The 9,068-nt window shown below is 40.3% G+C and overlaps 1 pseudogene; it reads left to right on the top strand.

The window, feature by feature from the left end:
• Positions 1 to 5,768: 5,768 nt before the first annotated feature.
• LOC114019472 lies at positions 5,769 to 8,611 on the top strand (annotated as a pseudogene).
• The last annotated feature ends 457 nt before the right edge of the window (positions 8,612 to 9,068 follow it).

Here is a 9,068-nt window from a genome sequence, read left to right as displayed (position 1 = left end):
CAACTTCAACATATAGACACACACAACCCTTACCAAAGGTTATAAAATGACTTGCCACTTGACTTCTTCCATGTGACTGAGACAACCTCCACACAGGTAAGAAAATGTTCACCACTTTAGCTAAGCCAGATAAGCCTCAAAACCACAGTGGAAACTGAACATTAATCTCTCCTTGATGTTTGTCTTACCTGAAATGAATTTAAAATGTAAACTCTAACAGCCCATCATCTCTACTCTAGTGTTATTATGGGGTGGTCCCTTGAGAGACTTTTCATTTCTGCCCACCACATCTCCAGGGTTCTTAACCACCATGCTTTATTATAGCCCTGGAGTGTTATTTGCATACTATTTACAGTCAATAGCCAGCTTCCCCCACTTGCTCCTTGGGAAGGGTACAGTATTAGTAGCAGCCAGTCCTGCCTTCATTCAGGCTCCCTACTCTCCTCCCCAGCAGGCCCTTCTGGTCTGCTTATATAGTCCCAGCTACTGGGGGTTACTTCCACCCTATTAGCCCCTCAGCTGCGTCTCTACTCCGTTAATTGGCACTCTCTGGCAATTGCCTGTCTTTTAGTCATGTTCCAGTTAAAACTGGTGGGGATCTGAGTGACAGGGTGCTGAGCCAACTACTGACTCAGCACATCTTGTAACACCGCCCATACCATCTCCTCTTGTCTCCATCTCTGGCATTTTCTCACTGAGGCCTTTGCAGCACTTGTGGCTTGGGCTGGATAATGAACTTCTACACCATCCCTTGCCGCTCTTACATGAGAAAAAATTAGTTGTATTTTCCCTAAATCTCCCAGTTAGGAAAGTAAAAATTATCTAAAATAATTTTTCTCATAACCTTGCTCACTGAATGGTTGGTAACTGCAGAGCATAAGAAATTATATGTTTTCTTTTGCTAATAAACCAAGAAACAATGTCACTTCAGTTGTTTTTATAGCACATCCCCTTGTCCATGGATTTTTTTTTAATGGTGGTATGTGGCTTGGTTGGGAAGAATCTGCTCACACCATACCATGGCAGCCTTACTCAGGGTTAAAAGGGATTCTCCTCTGCCTTCCACTTTCAATCTACATTGTGCTATAATGGACAGGATGGTTGTTACTGAGCAACAGGCACTCTTTCCCCATACGATTATCCTGGGGCGGAGTGCACCTTCTCCATACCAGTCCTAGCTCTTTCTAACCTGGGACTATTCCCACCCCCTTCAGCACCACTGGCACAAAAAGATTCACTCATGCTAGGGTAAGTTAGAAGTAACTCCACCGAAGTCAATGGAGTTAGACCAGCATAAAACTAGTGTAAGGGAAAACAGTGTATGGAAGTACTGAACACTAACCACAAGGCCACTAGTATGGCCCCATATATCAGTGTTTAAAGGCTTTGATAGCTTATTGAAGATCTAAATATTCCATCCAATATAGCAAGGAAAAACCCATTCTGATAATGCAAATTAAAAAAACAAATATGATGCATTGTGTTCCTGATATTTATGAACATGAGCAGTATGACTTTTAACTGTATTATATGGATTGGGTCAAGCCATTGAGTAATCATGACACACTTGCCATAAATATCCTTTCAATAAGTCTACATGATAATTTAGAAAGACAAGTAAACGTTGACCTTGAACGCTTGATTAAAATTTTAAAAAACTCATTTTGATAGAGATTCTTTAGGCTTTCTACAAGTACATCAAGTTTGACCTTTCCAGATCAGTCACTTTAATTTAACAAACAGTTTCATAGATGTACATATGCTAGACGGGTATGTGTGAAACAAACACGTTCAGGGTCTCATCTATTTAAATCGTCTTCAGATTGCAAGTCTACTTCCTATAAGGTCAGGTGCATTTCACAAGAGACTTACATTTAAATACAATTTCTTAACACAAAATTAGTAAGTGCCTGCTCTGGCACTTTAAAAAAAAATTTAAAAATGTACTTGCTTCGCTCTGTTTACTAGGGAATCCAAGATATTGCAATGATATGCATGTTAAGCACATTTTATTTGATTTTAATGGCATAAACTACATTTTGTCAGCCTTAAAACAAAGGACTGTTTAAAGCACAGGCAAGTATTGTAATTTATGATAATTTTGCATGGTCTACAGTGATGGGTGGTGCCATATAAGAACCCAGATAAATCATCATACCAATAGGTTTTCATAATTGACCAGACTGTGGTTTAGTCTATTCCATAACATCCTATCGGCTTACCAGATATTACATAACGATCTTGTCTCTTTTGGGAGACAACCACTGTACTATAACATAAAATGAGATGTAGCACAATGGTCTTTCACCTCTGGAAACCCAGGATAAAATTATGGGTCCTGATTTTCAAGGCTCAGTCTTTTTTCTGATTTTCAGACTTTAGTGGAAGTTGCTGGTGCTCAGCAATACTGAAAAATCCGGCCCTTGGTTAGGAGCACAAATACTGGCCCTGCATGCAAACCCACCACCAAGATCAGCTTCAGAAAGGGAAAAGCAGTTAAGTTACAGGTCTGAACTCTGGTCCATCCTAAAGTTACATGGCTAAGGTTGCGCAGCATCTGCCTGCTCTAGGTTTGGTTCTAGCCAGCGCTATTGACCCTTAATTTTTATAAGAGTTCATAGGGGCAATTATTGGCTTTTGTGAAACCACTGAGATGCGGCACGTGCATCTCAAGTTATAGTAGCAAGGCCAAATTCTCAAGAAGTTACACTGGTGTAAAACTACAGAATGCCAGTGAAAGCAGAAGTTAACCTGTTCTTTTGTGACTTGAGTTGCCTTGCTTACACCTCTGCTAGATATGGGCTGCCACTTGATAGTGTTTCAAGTTTTTCTTAGGTTTGATATATTTGCTACTGAAATAGAAATGGCAATTGGGTCCAACAGTTTTCCATATTAGCCTCTTGTTACTCTAATATTATTGATGCTGGAGGGATTTAGTTGATTCTACTATTCTTCATCTAGCTTATTGAAGGCAACCTTCCTCTATTATTGAAATAATGACTTCACTCAAAAAGACCTCTTTTATAGCTCGTTATGTTTAGCACCCTGCAGCTGTTAGGGCTGAATAGAGTTTGGTTAGTGCAGTGAGTCAAATGACACTTATCTGTAGATAATTTTTTGTGCCTCTCATTGGGTTTATCATTAGTACAGCCCTTGTATACTTATTTGGATTTCCCATTCATCCTTATTACAAATTCTAGGCACATTACAGATCAAAACAATGAACTTTACACAAAATGTATGTGTGTTTTAAAAATAATAGATTTCCTTAAAAAAAACCTTTAATGCTGAAATTGTCTCAACTGCACCACCAGCTCCCTCTGTCCCCAAAACCTCCCCTCAAAAGAAGAGCAGCCCATGACAGTAGGCAAGTCTTGCAAGCCATCAAATATGGCACACCAGAGTGGAAAGTGAATTCCTGAGCCATGGATCCTTCACAAGAATGTCCAATAGCTATGCTCCTTCCATGGGGGGGGGGGAGGGGGGGGAGAGGGTTGGTTCTCTCTCTCTCAAGCACATGTACTCTGCAACTGTCATGGATAGAAGTACCGCAGTAGGCAGAATCCAAATTAGTGCTAAGTGTAAAATAAAACCACCCACATGCACCTCTGAATCTTCACCTGGAATTTAGTCTGTACCTAGTGTAGATCATAAGCTCAAGAGTAATATGATCTAGGCTGGAAATAGCACAGAATCCTGTGGCATTAAGTGTATCTGAATTTTCCAAAAGATTAGAAGCTAGCCCTGTGGAGAAAGCATTGCGGTAATCCAACCTTGAGGTGACCAAGGCAGGCTTAACCATAACAAGAGCTACATACAGAAGAAAAGGATTGTAAAATTTGCCAGCCAAGTACAATGATAATTATAATTGCTTGGTAATTGTTGCTACTTGAACATCCTGACGCGTGTGGATCAAAAAGACATTTCAGTGGCAACTCTGGCAAGCCTTAGAAACAATAGCTGGCTCACCCTATCGGTACGGGATGAAGTCAATGGAACTATGCTGATTTACACCAGCTGAACATCTGGCCCAATGTTTCTTTTGATGGTTTATTAATTAAAAACTGACAGGTGATAGAAACAGTGTGACAATCCTCCTTGTTTTTGTCAGAAGGAAAGTGTGAATTTTACATTTGTCCTATTGCAAAAATGCCATATTGTGTGTTCTTTTTCCAAGAATTTAACAAAACATTTGCTGTCAGGAGTATGTGTTGCCAATATGTAATCGTACATTACTTATGCAGGATCCGAATATTTAAAGGGCCTGCCACAAAATTTGCCTCCTGTAACTTACAATAAACCCAGCATATTAACGATGTGTGTACTTGGAGACAAGAGAGGTGAAGGAATGGGAGAATCTGGACAGGCAACCTAAATTTTGCTTTTCATGCACGTTCTGGAGTGTTGCTTCATTCAAAGTCTACAATAGAGTCATTTTTAAATTATTTACATGAAATACAGGGAGATAAGACTGCAGAAGTTCAGCAGTTACAGAACATTTGATGGATGTAAAATGACCATTCCAAGGCCACTTTTCCCCAAGCTGCCTGAGAGGCAGTATTGGAAATTTGAACTCTCTCATGATTTCCAGTGCCACTACTATCATCAGCAATCAGTCCAGGTAAAGTTACAGCTGCCCAGCTGGCCATATATTGAGGAATATTTACAGGTGGAATCCTAAAAACAAACAGTCCATTTATAATAAATGCCAATGAGGAAAAACGTTTTTATGAGAAATTTATAAAATTTGTTTTGGGCCATTTTGTGACACAAATTTTCTTTTCTTTTTTTGAACATTTTTGTAAAATCGTCTGTTTTTTACATTGCACGTGAAAATTCTAATATTTTGCTTGACTTGATCCAAAAACTGACATTCATCCCAATGAAATTTTAGAACATGGAATGACAAAGACTGAGGATTTTGCTAGGCACTATACGAAACTTCTAGGAAAACACAATTACTGCCCTGAAAAGCTTATATTCATGTTTAAGAAAAATGCAACATGTAGGAAACAAATAATAGCACCTTGGGTGAAGTAAATTGCCTTATTTTGAGTGAAAACATGTTTTATGCTTTTTTCTTGGAACTGGACTATTGTAAATTAATTCATAGCAAAATATGAATACTTCAAACTTTAGGCTTTGCCAGGTTTTTTCCCTCCCACCCTATTAATTTGCACAGCCATAATGTTGATAATTGTAACTACAGTGGAGGAAATAGTGTTAAAATCATGAAGTCTTCATCTTAGCATGACTGGGTTTACACACACACACCATGGAGGGTTAGTTTCACATACAGAATTCCCTGCAGTGATAGAGATTGGCAGATTTAGTCATCTCCACCTGATCATGACACCAATCCTGCTAAAGATTCATTTCAATTATGAGGGGATCCAAACTATTTCCCCCATAAAATCTTATCTCCCTACCTCAGCGTTGGTGTGGTGGTGAATGGGGTTTGTGAGCGAACTATGGCAGAGCGCGTATGCTCTGGCAGGTCTTACCAAGCTGAGGTGGTGTCGAGTTAGCGTCCAGGGTAGTAGGTAGTCCGACCATACCTCTATTACTCTAGGGCAACCTGGCTAAAGTGGAGGGGAGAGGGCTAAAGTGGACCACAGCTACAGGACACAAGGGTTGGCACCCTAAATGCACTGCTGCAAAATTCTCCTGCCAAACAAGCCACACAAAGCAGAATAAATCGGGAAACTGAGCACAGACTCATGCATTGGCCTGACCAACCCGGGGTAGCACAGAATAAAAAATGGAAAATGCCTAAAAGAATAGTCCAACTATTTGTTGCGAGTCACAACACAAGAACACTATCATCTGATCCATACATCAATACTTACATTGAAGTTACCCCCCCACACACACAAATCAATAAAATCCAATGTCATTGAGATATATGAAAACAACAAAAGACCTCATTGTACAATAGAAAAGCAGAGAGCAAGGAAGATCCTAGGAAGATCATTTGACAATAGAGGAAAGACTGGAGGTGTTAGATTCATTGTCAGGAAAGAAACAGTACCATGGATATCATCAGCTACAACATCATATCACCGCAGATAGCAGTTCTAACACTTCAGATAAAATGAAGGAGAACGATTAAAATTATTCAGGTGTATACTCCCACACAGAAAGCAGAAGATGAAGAAATGGAACACTCCTACAAAGAGCTGGAAGGGGTAATACAGAAAACATCCACCTACACAACTATCCAACGGGACTTCAATGCAATAGTAGGTAGAAAGGAGAGTGAGAAAGAAAAGTACGTGGGAAAATTCAGTAAAGGTATAAGGAATTATCGCAGAGCACGTCTGGTTGCATTCAGAGGCAAACCATCTCCACATAATGAACACTATATTTCAAAAAGAACAGCATCGGCAGTGGACATGGAAAAGCCTGGATGGAGTCACACTGAATCAGATTGATTATGTAATGATGCATACCAGAAGAATCTTCAATGATGTAGCAACAAGAGGAGAACAAATCATTTTCACAGGCTCAGACTACTGTATGTTATGTTCAAAACTATGCGTTGACAATGTCTACGAAGACCGAGTTAAGAGAAGCCAGAAACCGAAGCAAAAATGGCACTTCAACAAAGAGGCATTTGCACAGGAAATGAATGACATGGACCTTGAGTATAAGGTCAACAATGACACTGATGAAGACTGCAAACAGCTTATCTTGCAGATAATCTCACCAGCTAAGAAGGCAAAGGCATTGAAAATGCTGTGATGCAAGCAGATCAGCGAGGAAACTATGAATCTGATGGCGAGGAGGGAATGCATGAAATTAGAAGGGAAAATTGGTGAAGAATACAGAACACTGCAAAGACATTTGTGTGAAGATCAAAGAAGACTATGAAGACTTTAGAAAGAATAAATTGAGAGAGGTGGACGAAAACAATGAGAGTCTGAACAAGGTAGAAAGATGTTAGGCTGAACCAGATTATCCCGGCAGCGCTGAAAGATGAAAATGGTGAAAGGACCAAGATGAATGAAATAGGTACAAAATTCTACAATGACCTTGGATGTCAATGCCCAGTGTACACCGTCAAGGCAGCAGCTTACAGAAGAAGTTCGAAGTTATGTGGGAAGAAATTGAAGATGCAGTTCGTTAACAAAGACAGGGAACAGTCTAGGAGTGAACAATGTTTGGCCAGAATATCTCAAAGCAGGGGAAAAATACTCTCTTCAAAGCATTGGCACAATGGTTCACCATCTACATCAATAGCAAGCGTGTTCCAGATGCATGGAAGAAATTGAAAACTAATCAGCTTTCTTCATCAGTAGTATTGAGAAGAACTGAGCAACTACCATCTGACCACACTCCTCTCACAAGCGCATAAAAGCTTCACCCGCGTCATACTCACATCAGACTAAGAAGGATCTTGAAATGCACGAAGGCTGAGAACAAGCTGGTTTCCGCTCAGGGTATTCAACAATTGATCACATCCTCTCAGTTCAGTAGCTCATCGAAAAATGCAAGGAATACAAAGTACCATTGTGTATTGCATTTGTCGACTACAAAAAGGCATTTGACTCGGTAGAGATTAACGCTGTAATCAATGCGCTCGACACAACTGGAATTGACCTGAGGTACATTGACCTGCTGGAAGAAATTAACCACAATTGCTCAACAGAAATTGAATAATACTATGTCCCCTGCATTATTACTATATGCAGGGGAGTCAGACAAGGCGACAGTCTCACCGAAGCTGTTTGCAGCAGTACTGGAATTGCTGTTCAAGAAATTGAACTGGGAAGAAGGAATCAGAATTGACAGAGAACAGTTAACATCTTCTCTTCACTGATGACTGTGTAATACTTCAAAGGACACAGCGGAACTGGAGAAGAAACTGTAGCAACTGCAAATACTTTTGCATGATATCGGGTTGGAAGGGAACATGTTGAAGACAAAGTGGATGTGGAATGAGCATCGTTCAGAAGGAATCACGGTAAACGAGAAAGAAATCGAGGAGGTTGACAAATATATTTATCTGGGTTAGCAGCTGAGCAGAGATAACTCATTCAAAGGGGAATGCAGTTGGAGGCGAAAGGCGGGGTGGGCAAGTTTCAACAAAATAAAGACATGTCTAAGGGATGATGAACAGCCCATGAAGAAAAGGAAAGAACTGTTTAACTCCACTGTTCTGCCAGCAAGGATATATGGAGCAGAAAGCTGGTCAACAATGAAAGCAGAGGAAGAAAAATTCGCTGTCACCCAGAGAGCAATGGCAAGGCGAATGTGTAAGATATTGCTCCGTGATCATACACCGAATGAGAAGATCAAAAGCCGTACAGAGGTAACCAATGTAGTGCTGACAATGTATGATGCAAAGTGAAGATGGGTGGGTCATGTAGTCTGCAGGCAAGACAAGAGGTGGACAACCCACATCAGTGATTGGATACCCAGAGACAAGCGACTGCTGGGCAGTCTGAAAATGCACTGGGCTGATCCCATGACAAAACTCTTTGGCCAGAAATGGAAGGAACGTGCTCACAACAAAATAGAATGGTGTGGTGTTGACCTGCATTCAAGGAGGGATGGACAGACGAAGACAAGCCAGATAAAGCTGACAAAGGTAATCCAACCTATTTAACTATCTGGCTACAGGGACTAGCAATTTCCATTGTTTACTCTGTTCCACTGCAACTGAGCGTAATCAGAGCATCCTTTTGTGTCTTTTTTTAAAGCATAGTCAAATAGTCCACATATCTACATTTCTATACATTTCTATGCATTCTTCTTCCGGTAATAGAGTAGCTAGCTTTATTTCTGAACACATTCCCAGGAGATAACATTTGCTTCTGGAAGGGACTGCTATCTTGATCAAACTTGGAAAGGGAGAGGGTCATTTTGTAATAGATGAATACAGCCATCCGCTTCCTAAAGAGAAAAGGCTCAAGGGAAGGGGCATGTGTGGGTATATCTGAGAGAAAGCATGACTTTGGCTTTCAGTTAAAATAATGAATCACAGTAATCTATTCTTAAAAGGATTGCTGACAACATAATACAAAGAGAATCCTTTAGCCAGGATTGTCAATGAGATTATCCGC

Source organism: Chelonia mydas, chromosome 4, assembly GCF_015237465.2.
Source record: "Chelonia mydas isolate rCheMyd1 chromosome 4, rCheMyd1.pri.v2, whole genome shotgun sequence".
In the NCBI taxonomy this organism is placed as follows: Eukaryota; Metazoa; Chordata; order Testudines; family Cheloniidae; genus Chelonia; species Chelonia mydas.
Note: the sequence above shows the minus strand (reverse complement) of the source record. Positions and strands in the feature narration are given on the sequence as shown.